The following is a 23829-nucleotide window of genomic DNA, read 5'->3' as shown; positions in this document are numbered from 1 at the left end:
GGACCCAAAGTTCCCTCACCCCTCAAACACAGCAGTATTGAAGCCAGAAGACTTAGAATTCCACAAATCCAGACTACAGAGTGACAGAAACATCTCTAGGGGCCCATGGGGCCATAGGTGTGTGACTGTGAACTGGGCGAGAGAAAACAGGTGGCTTGGGCACCGAGGGGAGGGATCCTTTTCTGTGGAGACAAAAAAGGAAGAGAAAGAGCAGCTGTGGAACTGTAGGATTATATTTGGACAAGAGAAAAATCATGGAGTGTGGAATGGAAAAAACAGAGAAAGAACCAATAGCTACCTCATTCTAGACGTACAAGGCTTTCTCTGGACTGAGGCCAGCTGCCCTGTTTGCGTGCCTGGGGAGGAGGGGAGCCAGCCTGGGCTCAGTAGCGAACTCAGAGGCACAGTCAGAGAGAACAGTCCGCTCCCTCGTGTGCTGTGGAAAGAAGGTATAGAGCCACTTCGAGGTCAAAAGACCCTGCAGGTGCCTGCCAATTAGAGGCACTTTGTCAGCTGGCTGTGTGGAGTGATACTACCCCAGAACCAGGGCGCACAGAGTGGGATCCTTTAAGACATCAGGGTTTGAATCCCAGCAGAGCACCTGGGAAATGTGGGAGACCGCAGAGCGGGACAAACTGGCCCATTCGTGCCCACGTGCCACTGTGAGGATGGTCTAAAGGCAATGGTATAGGACACCTGATCTGAGGAGGAGAGATTGGGGTGTTAGCATTTTTCTCCCTATTACCAACAAGATGGAGTTCCGGGAACAGGACAGTGGGGCCACAGTGGAGGCAGGACCTGCCTACACCAAACCACACCCCTCTGTGCCTGGCAACTGTGAATCTACCAGAGTGAGGCTGACACTGACTGAACCTGGTCCTCCAGACCAGCACAGCCACTGGTTCAAGGCAGCCTCAAATATCAGTCCATTTTCTAACTTGATGCTTGGTCAATTCTTATTTTTATATATATATATTTTTTTCTTCCTTTTCTTCCTCTTATATCTTCCCTTCTCTATTCTGGTTGTTGGTTTGTTTGAGCAGACATTTTTAATCTATTATTTTTACACCTTTTCTGTATCTCCTACTTATTTTCCTCTCTCCCTCTCTCTCTCTCTCTCTGGATTAAGCCATATGGTTTCTCTGATTCTCTGCCTGGTCAATTTTTTTTCTTCTTTTCTTTTTTTCCACTCCTGTCATTTCTCTCTTTGTATGGGATAAGGCTTTTCCCACCACCCGCTCATTTTTAAATTTTTTCTAGGGTTACTTCAATGAGCAAATCAAAGCACACCTGCTGGAAGGTCCAAACCACCACTACGAGTAGGGAGATAAAGCAACCAGAGTCACAACAAAGAGTACACAACACACTTCAAAACGCCTCCTGAAGGGCCAGGCTCTGGACAGTGCATGACGCCTTTTTAATACAGTAGTGCTCACAGGTATACACCCATAAAGGACACATAGAGGACAGAAAACTAGCCAAAATGATGACAGAGAAGAATTCTCCTCAAAAGAAATTCCAGGAAGAAATGACAGCTAGAGAACTGATCAAACATTAAACAATAAGAATTTAGAATAATGGTCATAAGATTAATAGCTGGGATTGAATAAAGCATAGAAGATGATAGAGAATCTATTGCTGCAGAGATCAAGGAAATAAGAAAATAGTCACAACAAATTAAGAATGCTGTAAATCAGGTGCATAATAAACTAGACACAGTAACAGCAAAGATTGAGGAAGCAGAGAGGAGAATAAGTGAAACAGAAGATAAAATTATGGGAAATGAGAAAGCTGAGAAAAAGAGATAAGAAAATACTAGACCACAAGAAGAGAATTGGAGAACTATGTGATTCAATGAAATGTAATAATATCTGTATCATAGGAGTTCCAGAAGAAGAGAGAGACAAAGAGGCAGAAGGTTCACTTGAACAAATTATAGCTGAGAAATTCCCTAATCTGGGGAAGGAAGCAGACATCCAAATCCAGGAGACACAGAGAACTCCTTTCAGATTTAACAAGAATAGGTCTTCTTAATCACATATCATAGTGAAACTGGCAAAATACAAAGGTAAAGAGATAATTCTGAAAGGAGCTAGGGATATATGGGCCTTAACCTACAAGGGTAGACACCTACCTGTCCACTGAAACTTGGCAGGTCAGAAAAGAGTGGCAGAAAATCTTCAATGTGCTGAATAGGGAAAATATGCAGCCAAGAAACCTTTATCCAGCAAGGCTGTCATTCAGAATAGGAGAGAGAAAGGCTTTTCCAGACAAACAAAAACTGAAGGAGTTCATGACCACTAAACCAGCCATGCAAGAGACCCTAAGGGGGACTCTGTGAGTGGAATGCTGCAAAGACTACAAAGGATCAGAGACGTCACCACTAGTGTGAAGCCTACAGATAACACAATGACACTAAATCCACATCTTTTAATAATAACTCTGAATGTAAAAGGACTAAATGCTTATCAAAAGACATAGGGTATTAAAATGGATTAAAAAAAACAAGAGCCATTTATGTTGTCTGTAAGAGACTCATTTTAGACCTGAGGACAACTTCAGATTGAGAGCGAGAGGATGGAGAGCCATTTATCATGCTACTGGAAGTCAAAAGAAAGCTGGAATAGCCATGCATATATCGGACAAACTAGATTTTAAAATAAAGACTGTAACAAAAATACAGAGAAATAATAAAGATAAGAGCAGAAATAAACAATATAGAATCCAAAAAAACCAGAACAGGTCAATAAAACTAAGAGCTGTAACAGATGAAAAAGGGCTTTATATCATAATTAAGGGGTCTATCCACCAAGAAGAACTAACAATTGTAAATGTTTATGCCCTCAATGTTAAAGAACCCAAATGTATAAATCAACTAATCACAAACATAAGTAATCTTATTATAAGAATATGGTAATTGCAGGGGCCTTTAATACTCCATTTACAGCAAAAGACAGACCATCTAGGCAGAAAATCAATAAAATAGTAATGGCCTTGAGTGATACACTGGACCAGATGGATTTGACAGATATATTCAGAACTTTTCATCCAAAAGCAGCAGAATACATATTCTTCTTGAGTGACATGGAACATTCACTAACACAGATCACATACTGGGTCACAAAACAGCCCTCAATAAATATAAAAGAATTGAGATCATACTATGCATAGTCTCAGATCACAATGCTATGAAACTTTAAATCAACCACAAGAAAAAATTTGGAAAATCTCCAAATGGATAGAGGTTAAAGAACATCCTACTAAAGAATGAGTGGGTCAACCAGGATATTAAAGAAGAAGTTAATAAATATATGGAAGCAAATGGAAATGAAAACATAACAGTCCAAACCCTTTGGGATGCAGCAAAGGCAGTCCTAAGAGGAAAACACATTGTAATCCAGGCCTATCTCAAGAAACAAGAAAAATCCCAAATACAAACTCCAATAGCACACATAAAGGAACTAGAACCAGAACAGCAAAGAAACCCCAAGGCTAGCAGAAGAAGAGAAATAATAAAGATCAGAGCAGAAATAAACAATATAGAATCCAAAAAAGTCAGAACAGATCAATAAAACTAAGAGCTGGATTTTTGAAAAAATAAAATAGATGAACCTCTAGCCAGACTTCTCAAAAAGAGGAGAGGACCCAAATAGATAAAAAATCACAAATGAAAATGGACTTATCACAACCAATCCCTCAGAAATACAAGCAATTATCAGAGAATACTATGAAAAATTATATGCCAGCAAACAGGACAACCTGGAAGAAATGGACAAATTCCTAAACACCCACACACTACCAAAACTCAAATGGGAAGAAATAGAAAATTTGAACAGACCCATAACTAGTGAAGACATTGAATCAGTTATCAACAATCTTCCAAGAAATAAGAGTCCTGGGCAAGATGGCTTCCCCGGGGAATTGTATTAGCCTGTTAAAGCAGAGTTTATACTTATCCTTCCCAAACTGTTCCAAAAAATAGAAACGAAAGGAAAGCTTCTGGACTCATTCTATAAAGCCAGCATTACCTTCTTTCCCAAACCAGACAGAGACCCCACAAAAATGAGAATTACAGGCCAGTATCCCTGATTAATGGGAGCAAAAATTCTCAACAAGATACTAGCAAATCAAATTCAAGAGTATATTAAAAGAATTATTCACCATAATCAAGTGGGATTCATTCCTGAGGTGCAGGGCTGGTTCAACATTTGCAAGACAATCAATATGGTATATCACATTAATAGAAAAAAGGATAAGAACCATATCATCCTGTCAATAGATGCAGAAAAAGCATTTGACAAAATACAGCATCCTTCTTAATAAAAACCCTCAAGGAAGTCGGGATAGAAGGAACATTAACATCAGAAAAGCTCTACATGAAAAGCCCACAGCTAGTATCATCTTTAATGAGGAAAAACTGAGAGCTTTCCCCCTGAGATCAGGAACATGACAAGGACGTCCACTCTCACCATTGTTATTTAAAGTGTTGGAACTCCAAGCCTTAACTATCAGACAACAAAATGAAATAAAAGTAATCTAAATTGTCAACGAAGAAGTCAACCTTTCACTTTTTGCAGATGAAATGATACTTTACATGGAAAATCTGAAAGACTCCATCAAAAAGCTGTTAGAACTGATACATGAATTCAGCAAAGTCATAGGATACAAAATCAATGTACAGAAACCAATTGCACTTCTATGCACCAAAAATAAAGCAACAGAAAGAAAAAATCAAGAAATTGATCCCATTTACAATTGCACCAAGAATCATAAAATACCTAGGAATAAACCTAACCAAAGATGTAGAAGATGTGTATACTGAAAATTATATAAAACTTATGAAAGAAATTGAAGAAAACACAAAGAAATGGAAAAAAATTCCATGCTCATGGATTGATAGAACAAATATTGTTAAAATGTCAATACAATACAAAGCAATCTACACATTTAATGCAATCCCAATCAAAATTGCACTGGTTCTTCTCAGAGCTAGAACAAAGAATCCTAAAATTTTTATGGAACCACAAAAGACCCCAAATAGCCAAAGTAATGTTGAAAAAGGAAACCAAAGTGGGAGGCATCACAATCCCAGCCATTAGCCTCTACTACAAAGCTGTAATCACCAAGGCAAATATGGTATTGGCACAAAAACAGACACATAGACCAATGGAACAGAGTAGAGAACTCAGAATTGGACCTACAATGTATGGCCAACTAATCTTTGACAAAACAGGAAAGAGTATACAATGTAAATAAGACAGTCTCTCTAGCAAATGGTGCTGGGAGAACTAGACAACAACATGCATAAAAAGAAACTGGACCACTTTTTTACACCAGACACAAAAATAAACTAAAAGACATAAATATGAGACAGGAAACCAACAAAACCCCAAAGGAAAAAAAGGCAACAATCTCTTTAACCTCAGCCACAGCAACTTCTTACTCAACATGTCTCTGAAGGCAAGGGAAATAAAAGCAAAAATGAACTATTGGGACCTCATCAAGATAGAAAGCTTCTGCACTACAAAAGAAACAATCAACAAAACTAAAAACAACCAACGGAGTTGGAGAAGATATTTGCAAATGGCATATTGGATAAAGGGTCAGTATCCAAAATCTATACCAAACTCAACACCCAAAAAACAAACAATCCAGTGAAGAAATGGGCAGAAGACATGAATAGACACTTTTTCAAAGAAGACATCCAGATGGCCAACAGACATTTAAGAAGATGCTCAACATCACTCATCATCAGAGAAATACAAACCAAAACTACAATGAGATACCACCTCACACCTGACAGAGTGGCTAAAATTAACAGCTCAGGAAACAACAGATGTTGGCAAGGATGTGGAGAAATAGCAACCCTCTTGCACTGCTGGTGGGAATGCAAACTGGTGTAGTCACTCTGGAAAACAGTATGGAGGTTCCTCAAAAAATTAAAAATAGAATTACCCTATGACCCAGCAACAGCACTACTAGAAATCTGTCCAAAGGATACAGGAGTGCTGATTTATAGGGGCACATGTACCCCAATGTTTATACCAGCACTTTCAACAATAGCCAAATTATGGAAAGAGCCCAAAAGTCCATCACCTAATGAATGGGTCAAGAAGATGTGGTTTATATATACAATGGAATACTACTTGGCAAAGAGAAAGAATGAACTCTTGCCATTTGCAATAACATGGATAAAAGTGGAGAGTATTATCCTAAGTGAAATAAGTCAGAGAAAGACAGATATCACATATTTTCACTCATATGTGGAATTTGAGAAACTTAACAGTGTCTCAGACTATGAGTCTGGAGTTCTCTCTTGTTCAGCAAGACAGCAGACACAGAATAGAATATGAGAGAGGCTAATGTCCAGGAGGAGACAAGAGCCCCAAACAGAGGTTTCATCCCCATATTTATTGAGCTCACAAGAATTACCCACATGGTGAACGTGAAGAAAACAAGTTCTTACATATCTGAATGTGGAGAAAACAATCAGACAGTAATCATTAACTTGTATAAGAAGCAAGGGTCTGGGGAGCAAGTGGAGTTTGTGATCCAAGTACAAAAGTATATTGATGTCAGATGGAAAGTACTTGTGATACCACTACTATACCTCGCTAGCTAACCCTGGGCGTTTTTACTCTGTGGTGGCAGCTTTCTGCCCTAAGCCTTTTTCTAACCCATTTATGTAAGGAGATCCTATTTCCCCACTAATAGAAGATCATGGGGAGAAGGAAAGGTAAAAAATAGTTTAATACAGAGAGGGAGGCAAACCATAAGAGACTCTTAAATACAGAGAATAAATTGAGGGTTGATGGTGGGGGCATGGGGAGAGGAGAAAATGGGTAATGGGCACTGAGGAGGGCACTTATTGGGATGAGCACTGGGTGTTATATGTAAGTGATGAATCATGGGAAACCTATATTATACTGAAGCCAACAGCACACTGTATACACTGTATGTTAGCTATCTTGACAATAAATTATATTTAAAAATAATAAATAAAATATGTAAAAATATGCAGTATTTAGGAAGATGGCACAAGCTTATATAAATTACATCATGAAAAATAGCTCAGAATGATCTGAAAATACTAATTCAAACAGCAACAACAACAATAACAAGTATATTGGCCAAAAAAAAAAAAGGTTGGAAGAAGTTTGGGAAGTAGACTTAGTGGAATGGTTAATTTCAGAGCAAGAAGAGCAAAGAACAGTTTGGTCCATTGCTCAGGAACAAGGATGACCAGGAGAACTTCCGGTGGTTACTGAACCACTTTCATGGATCTTTGTAGAATTCTGGAAAATATGACAACAATAACAAGAAGCCAAAGGTCTAGAAACAAGCTTATCTAATCTTATTTTCATTAGCAAAAAGTGGAAGAATATAGATTCTACAAACTATAAAGAGAGTGAACACAACATTAATCTTAGCCAAGAACCCAAACTGCATTTTAAAATGATTTTTAACTAAATGTCACAAATAAGGCCACCATCAACTACAACTACAATGAACATTTTGCTGTAAATTCTTTCTAGAATTTCCCCATTAATAGATGCATGACCCCTCCCCTTTTTAGGTTATGGCCTTTTTATCTCTTTTTTTAACTTAACAAAATATGGTGACTATTATTTAGTGTTATTAAACATTCTCTTACATATAATATCATTTTCCATGGATACATAGTATATTTTATACATACATATTTAATTATATGAATGAACCATAATTTATGACTTGTCCCCCATTTTGTTTATTTTTTATTACTCATTTCTAATATTTAGATACTATGATATCTAGATAGATTTATGATACTGTTTCTGCTTTGAGGAATTTCCTGCGGTTTTATTTGTAACCTAGCATACAATTAATTTTTGAAAATGTTTTTTGAACCCTGAATTTTTCATTCTCTGTATTTTGGATATTATGCAGCATATATCCAATCTCTTTTTTTTAAAATGTTTATTGTTTTCTGAGAGAGAGCGCGCATGCACACACAAGCAGGGGAGGGACAGAAAGAGAGACACAGACTCTGAAGCAGGCTCGTCTCTAAGCTGTCAGCACAGAGCCTGATATGGGGCTTGAACCCTCAAACTGCAACATCATGACCTGAGCCAAAGTTAGATGCTTAATCCACTGAGCCACCCAGTCACCTTGTATATGTTCAGTCTTCATTCAATATTCATTATATTATGCAATTCTTTTATTTATATTATTTCTTGTTTGTTTACTTGGTATATAAAAGCCTGAGTGTGGCATTTAAAAATCTTTCACCACTACTGTATTTTGGGTGCAACAGTTAATACAATGAACATTTATTGATGCATATATTTCCATTACAGTATATCTCCACTGTGAATTGAACTTTTATATAAAACAACCGTATTGCCTTATTTAGTGATCCTCATATTAAGCTGTTTTTTGTCTTACATCAATGTCATGACTTCTGCTTTCGTGTTTGTTGCATCTGCCTGCTACGGTGTCTCAGCATTTTACTTGTAATCTTTGCATATCCTTTTATTTTGGGGATGAATATGGTAAATAACACATGGTTGAATTTTATTTTCTGATACAAGACAAAGACCTTCATTAAAAATGGGTCATTTAGGGGTGCCTGGGTGGCTCAGTCAGTTGGGCGTCTGACAGCTCAGGTCACGTTCCCAGGGTCATTGGATCAGCTACCCCCATCTCCATTGGACTCCACACTAAGTCTGCTTATGATTCTCTCTCTCCTTCTGTCTCTGTCCCTCTCCCCAGCTCACACTCTCTTTCTCTAAAACACTTAAAAAAATATATTTAAAATGGCCATGTGTAAGCTGTTATAAATGAGGTATTTGAGCTCATCATTTTCATGGCCCTTTTAATTTTTTAAATTTCTTAATGCTTTGTTTTAATGCTTCCTTGCCATCTCATTATTTTGTCTTGTTTCATATGAACTATGTTTTCTTAGACCCCTGGGTTTGGAAGATAGATTAGTGGAAAAAGAAATTCTATAACTACCATTTTCTAAAATTAAATGTCAAGAACAGAATGACTCTCATAGTTGAAGCAAGGATTTCAGAACATTTTATTGTCACGGTCCCATCCTTTTCCATAGACTCCAGACAAACACCAGTCTTTTCAGGCTTTTAAAGGTATAATCTGGAGCTTTAGATCTCAACTTGTTGTTTCATAAATTTTTGTGACAATGCATACCTCCTCTTTGAATATATTTTACTTTTGCATAAAATTTTATTTTTTTTCTTTTTTGAAAGAGAGCGTGTGCACATGCTTGAGAAGGGGAGAGGCAGAGGCTGGGGGGGGGGAGGGGGGAGACAGAATCTTAAGCGGGCTCCACGACTTGGGCTTGATCTCACAACCATGAGATCATGACTTAAGCCAAAATCAAGATTTGGAGCTTAACTGAGGCACCCAAGCGCCCCTGCATACAATTTTAAAGCTGGATCCACAACAACAATTTAAACATCTCTTTTTAAATTGGCTTCAGTACTAATCACCTATCTTTTATAATATTATAAGTACTTTCTCCAAATACTTGATTTGATTTTCAATAAAACAAACAGTGCTCATTGGTTGCACCTAATAGATTTTAGTTCTGTTGTGTTATAGTTTCCTTGCAATCCCTCCATATTTCACCCAGGAAATGGTGAATTGCATTTTTGCATACCATATTTCATTTTCATCTCTACCTGTTTTCATTCTCTCCTGATTTGTAAAAGCCATGGTTTCTTGTCCTCTTAAGAGCAGTTCGGTCTCCTAAAATATTCTTTTAGATCCAGCTAGAGGAGTTCATTTATTTTCATTCTGTATGCTATTCTTTGCTCATTTATCTAGCATTTTCCTTGGTTCCTATCTGTTTTATTCTTTACTAATTCTTAGAGAAAAAAAGCACTCTACAGATTTGATGCTTGTCAAATAACAGGTCCTGGATCTTGTTCTCACTGAATGCTAAATTAACAGTGGCAGGTGGCTGTGCACAGGTCTCTGGTGACACCAAGTTTTTAGGATATATTATCTTAGAGTAACTCTACCTGAATTTCATTTTCCTCTTAGTGCCAGGACAATTTCTACTTTTTGGAATGTATCACAATACTTTACAAAACAATCAAAACTTCTCAATATTTCGTAGTCACCTTAATAGATACAAATTCTTTAATTCTTGAATGTGAAATCCAATATATATCCATTGCGTCAATTCCTTATATGCTTAACATTCTTTACATATTCACTTGTTTTGTCACTCAATATATTGAAGTTTGATAGAAATATGTTTCCCACTGCAGTTGTTTTGACAATTTTATTTTATCATTTCAATATTTGTTTTAGAATAAAAACATTCATGGGTGATATGCCTTCTAACAAATTATATCTCTTAGCCCCAGTTAGTGCATTACTTTCTATTTTTCTAATATTAATATTGCTGTCCTTTCTTTCTTTGGTTTGCATTTTCCTGGTATATTTATACTCTTTCCTTTTTTTTATCCTTTCTGTCCCACTTTGTCTTAAACAGCATATATTTAGAAATAGTTTTTCCCAATCCATGTCTCTTTGTCTTTTAATAGAAATGATTAAGCCATTCACACTTAATGTGATAACATGTTTGACCTCACTTCCGTCATCTTATTTTGTACTTTGTTCTTTTATATACTCTTGCTATTTTCTTTACTAGTTTTCAATCTTGGCTATACCATTCCAAATCTTTCTTCTAATTTTAAAGTTAAACATCCCATTTGTAGTTTTATATTCATCTACTCTCCTGCTTATTTAAAAATGTATTTAGGGGGCGCCTGGGTGGCTCAGTCGGTTAAGCCTCCGACTTCGGCTCAGGTCAGATCTCACGTTCGTGGGTCCGAGCCCCGCGTCAGGCTCTGTGCTGACAGCTAGCTCAGAGCCTGGAGCCTGCTTCCGGTTCTGTGTCTCCTTCTCTCTCTGCCCCTCCCCCTCTCATGCTCTGTCTCTCTCTGTATCAAAAATAAATAAAACATTAAAAAAAGAAAACTAAAAATGTATTTAGTAATTGATACCTCCCACAGTAAAAATGAGAACGTTAATATTTCAAGTGTTTTTTTTTCTGGAGTAATCTCAGTTTTTAGGTCCAGATGATTATCATTAGATTTCTCATCTATTTTTAATTAACAATTGCTAATTTTAAGAATTATTTTATATTTTGCATTGTTTCATAACCATATTCATAACATTTAAACATTAAATTTGCTCAACTGGTTTCATTATTCACCTCTTACCTTTTATATTACATCATCCCCACCCCCAAATCTTAATATTCATTAATTTCCCTATTGATCAGAATATTTTGAGTAAATGCTTTTTCACTAAAGGTTTTCAGTGGTCTACGTTTTGTGTACTTCTTTTGTCTGACAATATCTTTTTATCTCCTCACATAATACTGAATACACAGTTCTGGGTGACAATCTTATCACCTCCAAACTCTGTACCTACACATCAACTTCCTTCTGACCTTTAGTGTTACAAAATGTTTGACACATGCTTATTTTTTTAAACACTGGTTTTTTTCTGATTGCATACCAATAGATTCTTTTATCTTATAAATTAGCAATTTCCACCAGAATATATGTTTAATTTTCCCCAGTACACAATGAATATTTTGAATTGAAATCATAAAAATAGTCTTCTATACTTTTTATTATAACTCATCTTCCATTTTCTCCTGAAAAATTCTATATTTTAATATTTAATGTGTTGAGTTATAGCTTCCATTGTTTCACTCATCAGTTCATTTATGTGTTTTCTATCAGAACTAGAAGAGTTTACATTCATCTTTAGTGGTCTGACTCCATTTTAATTCTGCAAAGCATTTTTCATTTTAAAGGAAGAAAAGTTTCCTAATCTCAGATTGCTCTCTTTTGATAGCTCTTGTTACATTCCTTTCAAACTCTATAAATAGAACTTGAGTCTGTTTTAAAAATGTTTTCTCCTTTTTTTAATAGTGTCTATTTTACATGGAGAAACTGGTTTTACATTCTTAGAGGTCTCCCTTATTCTGAATCGCTAAATATTGTTTTCATGAGCTTTGACCATGTGTAGACTGGGAGTGAGCCCCATAGCCTATAGCAATGTGTGCTGGTCAAGATGTGTCTGAGATATATATATTGTATATAACATATACATTGTATATGTAAGATATATACATTGTATGTAACATGTATATGATATATAATTATATATAGTTTTTTAAATGGCGATAAAATATACATAACATAATTTCTGTTTATTTATGGTAGTAAAATATACATAAATTTACAATTTAACTATTTTTAAGTATACAGTTCAGTGGCATTAAGTACATTCACACTTTTGTGAAGCTACCACCACGACCCATTCACAGAACTTTTTTCACTTATAAAACTGAAACTAAATGATAACACCTCATTCTCCACTCCCCAGCCCATGGAAACTACCATGCTCTGTACGTTTGACTATACTGAATACCTCCTATGAGTGGAAACATATAGTATTTGTCCTTTTGTGACTAGTTATTTCACTTAGCATCATGTTTTCAAGGTTCATCCATTTTGAAGCAAGCATCAGAATTTCATTCCTCTTTAGGGATGAATAACATTCCACTGTAGGTATATACAACACTTTGCTTATCCATTTATTCATCGACAGACACCTGGTTGCTTCCCCCCTTTGGCTAGTGTGAATAAAGCTGCTACAAATATAGGTGTACAAATCTCTCTTCATGTCCTTGCTTTTAGTTCTTTTGGGTATACGTCCAGAAATGGAAATGACAGCTCAGATGGTATTCCTATTTATAATTTTTTAAAGAATCACTATATTGTTTTCCATAGTGGTTTCACCATTTTACAATCTCACCAACAGTGCACAAGGGTTCCAATTCTCACATCTTCAACATTTTTCTATATTATTTTCTTTTTTTTGACAATAGCTATCCTAATGGAATCGAAGTAGTATCTCATTTCAGTTTTGATTTGCATTTTCTTAATGATTAGTGATGTTGAGCATCTCTTCATGTACTTATTGGCCATTTGTGCGTCTTCTTTGGAGAAATGTTTTTCAAAACCTTTGCCCATGTTTTAATTGGATTGTTTGGGGGTTTGTTGAGTTTGGGGAGTTCTCTATATGTTCTGAATATCAACCCACTTTAAGATATGTGATTTGCAAATAATCTTCTCCCATTGTTTGTAGCCCCCATCACTTAACCCTTAGAGTTGCTACTGAAATGCTTCTAGTAGTTCCCTCTTTTTTATCTCTAGGCCAACTTTTCCATCCATTCCGGTGACTTATGGGTTGGCTGAGCTTTCCCTTGATTCACTCTCATGTATACTTTTTGTCATGGACTGTTGTCAAAAACATTTTTTAAATATACTTATTTATTTTGAGAAAGAGAAAGCAAGTGCAAGGGAGGAGCAGAAAGCGAAGAAGAGAGAGAATCCCAAGCAGTCTCCTCACTGTCATTACAAAGCCTGATGCAGGGCTCAGTTTCACGAAATGTGAGATCATGACCTGAGCAGAAATCAAGAGTTGGACATAAAACCAACTGAGCCACCCAGGCTCAACTCCTGTTGTCAAAATTTTTGGCATGTGGGTTACATGGCATCCTTTTCTGGCTGTCAGTACTATAATAAATATCCTCAAATATTTATATATTAATTTGGTCATTTCAATAAAAAATTAGGGGAGTAGGTATGAGTTAAATGTGTATTCTTCATTTCTTATTTTCAAGGCAGTGTTTCTCAAAGATAGTGTACCTGCCCTAGAATCACTCTGAGTGCTGCACATCTGAGTTCTGGGCCCCTACTGCACATCTCTGATTCAGAATCTCTGATGGGTGGTCTCCAGGCAAAAATCAAAATTCAAGAACTGCTAGGTTGAGTGCTGCCAGTGAGCACTTGGAAGGGAAAGCAATGATTCCCTGGAACAAACCAAAGTTCACTCAGAAGTCAAAGCAGGTGATTCTTACGTCTTTTTGACAGGTATATTAGTTATGCAACTCAGAGACAGGATATTTGACAAAGCTTCCCATGAGCCTTGCAGGCATGAGGGAGAAATAACCATCGAATGCAAAGACAGGGATATTGTGCATGCAAGATCATGACTGGAGTGCAGTGTCCACTGTAGGTTCTGACATGCTAAAGTGGGTTTTCAGAGAAAGTGTATTGCACTTACGGGAGATTTGCCAGAGAAGCTAAGGAATTAAAAACCCTAGACAGGAATCACTGAGGGAACTTCTTGTATAGCAATTGTTCTTAACCCTGTAAAATGCTGGTGTTATTTGAGGGTCCTTAAAAATACTCCAGCCCAGGCCCTAACCCCAGGCCAATTAAATTAGCATCTTCAGGAGTAGAACCCAGAATTGATAGGTCTACAATGCTCTCCAGGTGATTTTAATGTTCAACTGACATTGAGAACCACTGATCTAGAGAAAAAGGCTTGGATTACAAATTTGTGAAGCTCAAATATGGAAGAAGACCAAAAAAAAAAAAAAAATCCGTGCTTGACAATTTACCTGGAAGAAGTGACACTGAGGGTCTAGATGAGTCAGCAAATGGCTACTGTATAGCTCACCTATCAAGCCCAGACACTCAACGCTGTGAGAAACTTCCTTTCCTTATTGAAAAGGCATGAATCTCTCCTACAGGAATCTTTCAGAAACTGGCAATACATATATCAAGATAAATGAAAATCAACTCCCACAATCTCATCAGCTCTTGTGGTTTCACTTACCACTTATACTGATGATTCCCTAATCTGGGTATCTAGCCACATAGCTCATCTATCAACTACGTCTCCACCTGGATCTCTCCCTGACACTTCAGATGGAATGTGCCCCAAATTGAATCATTATTAACCCTGCCCTTTCTCCTGTTCCTTGGTTCTCATGGTCAATGGAACCACTACCCTTCCAGGCAGACAAGGTAGAAGCCTGGGAGCAACACTTGACTCATCTGCCTCCCTCACTACCTTCACATCCACGTAATCACAAGTTCTTTCCTGAGTCCTTCCCTCCCTCTGTACCACCTCTTTCAGTCCTCATATTACCTAAATTCCCAGGGAAGCCTCCCAGTGGGCAGCCCTGCTTCCTATCTTCCCTCCCACCACTACAGCTAGAAGGATTGCTCTAAGGTTAAAATCTGACATGTCAGTTCCCACTTAAATTTTCCCGGTGGCCCTCCACTTTCTATGAGAAAAGATCTACATTCTTTTATTTGACAGACAAGACCTATTTGACAGACAAGACTCTAGTGCCCACATTTTCAGTCTACTATTCCATCTACTATCACTTCTTGAATCAGTTTTTGCTCCAGCAACACTGAACTGTAGCCAAGAAATGCCTCTAAGACATTGCTTACACTGTTCTCCCCTTTTATCCACACTCAGAATGTATTATCCACATTCACTTCTTCACTTCCACCCATCCTTCGATGTCTATTCCAGACAGTAATGCCTGACCTCCTTGGCTTAATACTCTCCTAGGCTTGGGACCTTCTAGACCACCCTCTTGTCTAGAATCTCATCTAAAGTTAATGCTACATGATTTCTGGCTCTGTTCCACCCAGTTCCCAAAAGACTGGTTCGTCCTATCCCCAGAAACTACTCCTATGCCTAGCACAGAGGGGATGTTCTATACATATTTGCTGATTTAATGCTAGCCAAGTGACTGGGCAAATATCCTCAGGACTGCATTTGACATAATTTGCATGATTTAAGAAGTAGGAACAGTGGAACCTGTGGGGCAGAGAGGGAATTTCCCCAGCTATGGGAACGTGTAACTACTAACTTCCTAATGGTTGGGCACAATCACTTTGTGATTAACCAAAGGCTGCTGGACATCCTGGCATGAGAAAAAAGAGGGGACCAACTTCTCCAGTGGGTGTCCCGGGGTCAGATTCTGAGGATCATGGACATACTTGTTGATGAAACTTTGGTTTGAGGAAAATGGGAAACTGGATGAGAACACCCACCTCACTTTCCATAGACCTCAAGGATTCTGGAAGGAATCTTATAGTCCTTGCAGAGACTGAAATGCTTTCTGTAGCTCTACTTTAACTGAAAGGCAGGGACACTGAGGCAGCTGGTAAAATGCTGTGGGCTGCTGTACAAGAGCAGAGAAGTGGAGAAACGCAGCAAGGAATGAAAACATCTGGGCCAAACATTTCAAGCATTTCAGCATCTAAGTGTCAAAGTGGCCTTGCTGACCTCTGGCTACTTGGAACTCTCACACCAGATCAGCCATGAGGGAAGCAAAAACTCAGTTTCTATGTAGATGACACTGTTTATGCCTTAAGTGAGGAGAGAACTTTCTCTGAAGACCACCCAGAAAAGCATGGTGGGCCCAAATGGCCAGCTGGGCAGGTGGGTCTGGGGGTTGTTGGCTGTGTGCCATTGAGTTTTACCTGTCCTCCTTTTTCTTGCCATAGTAGAATCTTCTAGATCCATCCCATGGTCTCTGCTTTGGCAAAATCACACTACTAAAATATGGCTAGTGATGGCTGTGCTGACCGTCTCATACGTGTGATTGGAATCCGGAGAGCTCACGGATATGAGCACGCTGTTGTCTTCTAAGTGTGGTACACATGCAAAGACGGGTTACTATTACTGTGATTTTTACTATTAAAAAAATTCTTTTCTTACATTAACTTTTCTCCCTGTGCCTCTGTTCTGCCTTAAAGACCTTTTGGCTCTATTTACAACTTGGAAAACAAGAGCCCTTAAGCTCTCCCTTTCTTTCTCCTTTTAAATCACAATGCCAGGAAAGAAAGACTTTCACTGAGGCATCAAAGACTTATGAGGTTAATTCCAAGAGCAAAGTGGACACTTCTATCAAAAACCAAGGCTGCGCTTCTTCAGAAATGAAGATGAGGATACGTTGTGCCCTGGGGAAAGCACTGGGGAAGAGTGGGGGACCTCAGCTCAGGTCCTGTCTTGGATGTGTGACCCCAAGCAGGATACTTCTTTCAATGGAGGATCCCCCACTCGAAGACTGAGGCCTGTGATCAGGTTCTCTCTAGTCCCCTTCCCTGATTTCACCTTCTATGATTCTAGAGACTCTTAGATCTGCCTCAAACTAATACAATCCTTTTGGCATAATTAAATAATATCCCAGGGTTCTAGGACAACATGCAATTGAGATGGCTGGACCACTCTCCTAATCTATTCAGCATCATAGAGTAAGTTAGCCACTATCACATCACCACCATTACCATCACACCATCATCGCCGCCGCCACCATCACCATTGCCTCCAAAGCCAAGAAAGTTCTATTTTTTTTAATGGGAAATATAATGTATGAAAATTTCTTAACTTGAGGGGCTGATGTTAAATCCCAGGGAATATTCTGGAAGAGGATGTGTAATGATATTTTAGGACTGAAGTTGTGATCTTCAGGGTTAGCTGAAATTTAGTTTATGTCAGAATAACAAAATAACTTCTTAGACAAATTTATTGGCATGCAGATCAGGGAAATACCAGTGATAAAGAGTATCCGGATTTTATCAAAACCTTTTAAGATTCCTTTGATAATTTCTTGAAATAGATGAAGAAATGTGGGCTGAGTACTAGAATAAAAAGTTGAATAAACTTTCTGAAAGAGTGCTGTTTACTTACTGAATTAACATCTATCTTTAGGGAGCATATAGTGGAATGCCTCAGAATCCTATAATATTCATCCTTTTTATTGATGACTTAGTTGGAGAGGTCATGCTCACCAGATTTGGGGATGACAGGAAGCCAGCTGGAAGGGACAGTAAATACAATGGATAACAGATTCAAAGCCAGAAATATTTGGTCTAGTTGGCACGAAAGACTATTATTGAACAAGATAAAATGAGTAATAAATGCAAGGGTTCTAGTTTGAGGTCCCAGGGAGCCTCTGCATGAACATGAGGGTGTGGGGCAGGTGATACAGTTCAAGAGGAAGTTTAAGAAAGAGTTGGGTTTTTTCCATTAGTATTAAGCTCAACAGGTATTATGGATATAGATTCCTAATTCAACCTTACAAAGTTTTAACAGAAATATGAAATGTAAAATGAAGGTAATAATCTCAATTTGGTATTAATGAAGCCTCCCTTGAAATTTTGAATTTTATTCCTTAAGAACAAAGACAGAAAATACTGAAGACACTGAAGCCAAAGGCCTGTGAGGCAGGGTAGAGCTGTGGGAAGGGCACTGGCCAGGGAGGCGGGGGCTGGATTGTGGCAGGAACTGGCTGTGAGATCCTAGCCGAGCCAGCATTTCCTTCGGAGCTGGTGAGAGAACTCTCTGAGAAGCATGGATCCTGGTGGTCGGCTCATCTGCTCTCCTCGGTTTTGCCCTCTAGTCAGATTACGCTATCGGTGGGTTCCTTTCTCCCTTGTCACTCATCCAGGGACAAGGCCACTTGTGTCCTCAACCAAAATTTTGTGCTTAAAATGCCATTAACATTTCCAAATTATACCAACTACTTCCCTTGGGAAGTCTTCAAAATTACCCTTCCTTTGGGAGCATCTGGGTGGCTCAGTTGGTTAAGCGTCCCACTTCATCTCAGGTCATGATCTCACAGCTCGTGAGTTTAAGCCCCGCATTGAGGCTCTGTGCTGACAGGTCAGACCTGGAGCCTGTTTTGGATTCTGTGTCTCCCTCTCTAAAAATAAATAAACATTAAAAAAATTTTTTGAATACCCTTTCTTTGACTTCCAGGGAAGTCAAGCTGACAGCAGTTCATATCTACATTACCATGCATGACATTTACTGAGGCAGTAAAGCAAAAGGCTCTGAAATCACTGGACCCTGAGTTAAAACTCAGCCTCCCCATTAGCTTCGTGAGCACTTACCTAGACTTCCTCAGATTTAGTTTTCCTGTCTGTAAAACAGAGTTAATACCAGGCTCATAATGATGTGAAGATTAAGTGAGACAACGCATGTACAAAATATAGCACAATGTGGAGCACAGAGTAGGTGCCCAATAAATAGTATTCCAATATTACTACTACATTTACTACCAAAATCCCAAACCTTTCTTTCTTCCCACTCCTATTCTCTGGAAGCCAGGAACTTCCAGATGAACATTATATAAGAAATGTTCTATACGACCATTTTCTTTTCCTTTTTATTAGCACCACCCTCTAACCAACTGAGCTAACCGGCCACCTTCTTTTCCTTTTTAAAAAATGTTTATTTTGAGAGAGAGCATGCCCACATGTGAGTGGGGGAGGGGCAGACTGAGAGGGAGAGAGAGAATCCTGAGCTGGCGCCCCTCTGTCAGCACAGAGCCTGATGTGGGAATCGATCCCATGAACCGTGAGATCATGACCTGAGCCTATATCTAGTCAGTCGCTTAACTGAGCATCCAAGTGCCCCATACATGCATTTTCTAATATGGTAGCCAGAAGGTCTATATTCTGTATATAAGCACTATGAACATGACTGATATGACTGAAGAATAGAATTTTAAGTTTTAATTTTAACGAATTAACTGAAAATGGAAATACTCCCATGTCAAATAGCACAGCTCAAGACACCTTGCTGGTACATTTCTGAGACTGCCTCGTCAGAACAAATAGAGATGCATGGGACAAGAAAGGCACATAAAGCACCCAGTACAGTCCCTGGAAAATTCTCCTATTTATTCATTCACCACATTTAATTGTCTATGGTGCATAAGTTCTATCTCAGGTGCTGGGGGTACGATGAGAGGTGTACCTTCAATGAGCTCACAGTTTAGAGGGGGATATGCAGGTAAGTGATTTCGCCATAGTGAGGCAAGTGTGTGCACAGGTGCTCTAAGTGAAGCGGGGAGAGGTCTCCAACTCAGATGCTGAGTCAGGGCAGGCTTCCCAGAAGGATGGTTTAAGTTCTGAGCAGAGTCTTGAATAAGTAGATTTCATAGTGGGGACTCAATTAATATGTATGCAATTTACAACAACAGATTATAGTCCAGGGCTATGAAACCCAGTGCTGGAGGTGGTGGCTATGAGGCAAACATGGTCTTATGGAAAACTCATAGCTAGGGCCAACTTGTTGTCTTCAGAAATTTCCCTTGTGTCTTTTTGTATTGCCTAATTCTGTTTTTCTTCCACAGCTGTGTCTTCTTCACCTGAGGGCATTTTTTCAGATGATGTATATAACCTTGTTTTTTGTTGCTTTATTAGTAGTCAGTAACCATAACTGATGTGGTAGGGGTTCGAGGGGCAGATGAACTCTGTTACATGGAAGGTGACATCCACTTCCACCATGGTTTTGTTGTGGAATTCTGATACTTGGTACAAACAAATGGCTCTGTGAATACGGCCAGTATGTGAAGAAACTGTTAGGATTGGTTGGACTGGTTGAATCTGGCTGTGACAGTGACACACATTAACAGAAGTAAGTGTTATTCTAATTACTTATATAGAGAAGTAGGATCTTTTGCACATTTCCATATTTTACACAATGTTTGATTTGCCCAAATCTAACATATGACCTCTAACCAGAGAATTCTGCAACTGTCAGTTGCTCATATAAAAGTAGGTACAGCTTTATACTGTATGGTTTCCATAATCACACGTGTGTGAATAAGGCTGGATGATATGTGTGATTCCTTCTCCCAGGTGGCCAAGGGGATGCTCCTGTGGTGTGGTTTGGTCACGTGAGGCCCTTGGTCTATTTGAGTCTCCAGAGGTCACCTCCTTTGACTGTGGCCCAGTTGCCTCTGATGGATGGAAGTGTAAACTAGTGTAGCCTTTTCAAAAAGCAGCTTGTCCTATATATCAGGAGTCTCGAAACATTCATGCCCTTTGGCCCAGTGATTGTGCTTCTGGGAATCTATCCAAAGAAAGTATTTGGAAATGTGTGCAGCAGGGATATTTGTAGTTGCTAAATGACTAACAGTATAATAATATACAGCCATGAAAATGATGTTCATGAAGGACTTTTGCAATAACATTAATGAGGTATGTGTAGAGAAGCAATAGTTACAGAGGCTAAGCAACCACCCAGGATTCTGATGGCCTGGGTTTGAATCCCGGGTCTGCCACTTACTAGTGATGTGGTGTGGGCAAGTCTCCTAAACTCTGTGGGGCTGCCTCAGAGAGTCTTCTGAGGACTAAGTGACACAACGAATATAAAATACTTAGCACCTAAAACATACATTTATTAGATACTCAATAAACGTTGGCTCACTATTGATTATATGATTTCAAGGCATAAAAATGGCTAGTAAAGAAATATGCCAATACAGTAACAATGTGGAAATGGGTGGTAGGATGGGTGAGTAGTTTGACTCTTTGCACACTTTCCAACTTCCCAAACTTTCTGCATTCAACATGAATTACTTTTACACTGAAAGGGTATATCATAAATGATGTAATACACTAAGATTTTTTTAAAAAGAATTGACCACAACAAAACTGTACTTCTCTCTTCCTACCCACCCCTCCAAGGCAGGAGCTGGGGGCAGCCCCTCCCCCAAGGATTATCAAGAGAGGGAAGCACTACCGTGGGTTCTTCCCCCACAGAGCACCCTCGTGCCCAGCTGGGACCCCTGGGTGGCACCTGTTGAAAGTGCTCCATGGAGTGTAGTGGGGGGCGAGGGGACTTGGAACTGGTATCCTCAATAGTTTCTCCTATTTCTGAGAGTCAAGATTTCAAGATGCTCAGATATTTATCATTGACGCCCCATGTCTTGATTGATCTGAACCAAACACTGAACTAAAGCCATAAGGTGGGAAAGACTCATCCACTGTATCCCATCCCCAGACCCCTCCACAAAAATCCCGGAAATAATGCCTACAGTCCTACACATAAACTAAGGGTGACTAGCCAAGAAAAGACTGAGATCCGTGGTACAACAGGGAAGTTTGCTTAGTTGCTGCTGCTTTATTTAATGAGTATAATTTATATTCAGAACGGAATCTCTGGGAAATACAGTCCTTTTTAATAAGACAAACGGCAAAGTCCGTTCCCACGTTGGGACATATCCCTGGCATGAGGAGGTAGGTTATGAAGCACAAAGGCAGGTGTGTGTGGGTGTGTGTGTGTGTGTGTGTGTGTGTGTGTGTACGTGACCAAACTGTGATGACATCTGCCCTTTCCATCTAACGTATTTCACTGACAACGAGGGTGCCCGATTCTCCAGCAAATGGTCCGTATTCGACACAAAGCATCACAGTCACCCAAATCACGAATTCGTTCTCCCCTTTGGAATCCGAGGGGCAGTTCCCAGTCCTGTGTCCGGATCGCTTCCCCACATCAGCGACTACCCTCGGCCCACATCTCCAGACCCAAGGTGCGTGGCCCCCAGACCGCGAAATGAAAGAATGACCAACAGCGCTCCCGGGCCCTCGGGGGACAGCGAGGTCATCATATGCTAATGTAGCCAGAGGAGCGGGCCGCGCCTGGCCGCGAGTGCGTCGCGTCGGCGGTTCTCCACTCTCCCGCGCGCCACTGCGGCGCAGTCACAAATCACCGCGCGCGGCCGCTGCCGCAGACCCTCGGCCGCGGGGAGGGGGACCCGGGCCGCCACTCGGAGTTCCGCAGCTGGATCGCTCACATCTGGAGACGCCTCCTCGCTCCCTTGCAGGCTTTCCACTGCAGTGATGGCGGGGGGTGGGGGCGGCGCCTAGAGTTACCTGTAGGGCTTTTCCGAACTCCGCCGCGCCCGCCGCAAATTCTAGTCCATCCGTCCACCTAGTCCAGATGTCAGAATATGCAAGGTTAGATGGACTAGTGGAGTTCTGGAAAGCCCCACACGTGATACGAGATGCGCGCCCTTCAGGACGCAAACACACACACACGGACACACATGTGGTGACTCAGAGACTAAACAGGTCGGCTGTATACCCTCTTCCCACCCGCCTCTCCCTCCCTAGCCTGTGTTTGTCAAGGTGTCCGCGCGCTCTCCAGGCTCCCTTCCAGCTCCCCTCGCCCAGCGGCTCTGCGGACTGTCCCAAAGTCCTGGAACCCCGCGGGACGGCCAGAGGCTTTGGCGACCGGACGTCAGTAAAAGTATCGCCGCTCCTCGCCGCCCGTGGGCACCAAGGAAGCAAAGTACACCTAGAAGCGGAGAAGCTGGCCAGCTGCTGAAACCAAGTGCCCCGAGCAATGCTGCCTCCCGCCCGCACACCTTTGGGTTGTGGAAGGGCTTCCCAGTCGAAAAGAGAGCCGATGCCCCACCCATGCCGCTCCCGCGCCCTCAGCCTTCCGGCGGGGCATCTCCTCCAGCAAGGGCTTTGCTGCAGGTGGCACCGCCGGGGTGGGCGCAGCGGCCTCGCTCGCTGCTCTCTTCCCAGGCCGCGCGACCCGCGCCCGCTCTTTCCTCCTTTTCCAAGTTGTGGCCGCCCGCGCCCGCGAGCCCGAGCCCCCTCTGCTGCGCCTGCCGCCGTCTTACCTCACCATGCAACACTTGGTTGCGCGGTTCCCCGGAGCGCTCCTTCCTCGGGGCTTATTCCCTTACTTGGGAGGAAAGAGGAACCGAGAGGCAGGAGGGGGCCCGGGGCTGCGGTCTGGGCGCCTTCCCGCCAGCGCAGCTCTCTCGGGGAGGGGGGACAGCCCGAGTGGGCGCCGCGGGGCTGGGGCGGCGGGACGGGGGTTAGGCAGCGCCGAGTCCTGCGCCTGCTCGCGTACCCGCGGCTCCGAAGCAGTGCGTGCCGGCTGCCGGCTACTACGGCACTGCGGCGCCCCGCCCCTAGCCGTTCCGCGAGTCCGGCTGCCACTCTCCCGCGGAGCCCTGCCCCCGGGCACAGAGCCCGCCCCGCACCCCCGCGCGCGCGCGCATACACGCGCTGCACACAAACACGCTCGCACGCGCCACGCACACACGGGAACGCGGATCGCCTCGCTGCGACCTCGAATCCCTCTGGTGCAACTTGGGCGCGC

General features: G+C 40.8%; 1 protein-coding gene across 3 annotated transcripts in view; it reads right to left on the bottom strand.

Annotated features, from left to right (window-relative positions):
• DGKG (diacylglycerol kinase gamma) overlaps nt 1-23626 on the bottom strand; it is a 210241-nt gene extending 186615 nt beyond the window's left edge. For all 3 annotated transcript variants that reach the window (XM_029939689.1, XM_029939690.1, XM_029939692.1), the window contains exon 1: nt 23342-23626. The gene's annotated coding sequence lies outside the window, so the exon portion shown is untranslated. The remainder of the gene's footprint in view (nt 1-23341) is intronic.
• Nucleotides 23627-23829: the final 203 nt, after the last annotated feature.

The sequence above is a fragment of the Suricata suricatta genome, chromosome 5 (genome assembly GCF_006229205.1).
Source record: "Suricata suricatta isolate VVHF042 chromosome 5, meerkat_22Aug2017_6uvM2_HiC, whole genome shotgun sequence".
Lineage (NCBI taxonomy): Eukaryota > Metazoa > Chordata > Mammalia > Carnivora > Herpestidae > Suricata > Suricata suricatta.
Note: the sequence above shows the minus strand (reverse complement) of the source record. Positions and strands in the feature narration are given on the sequence as shown.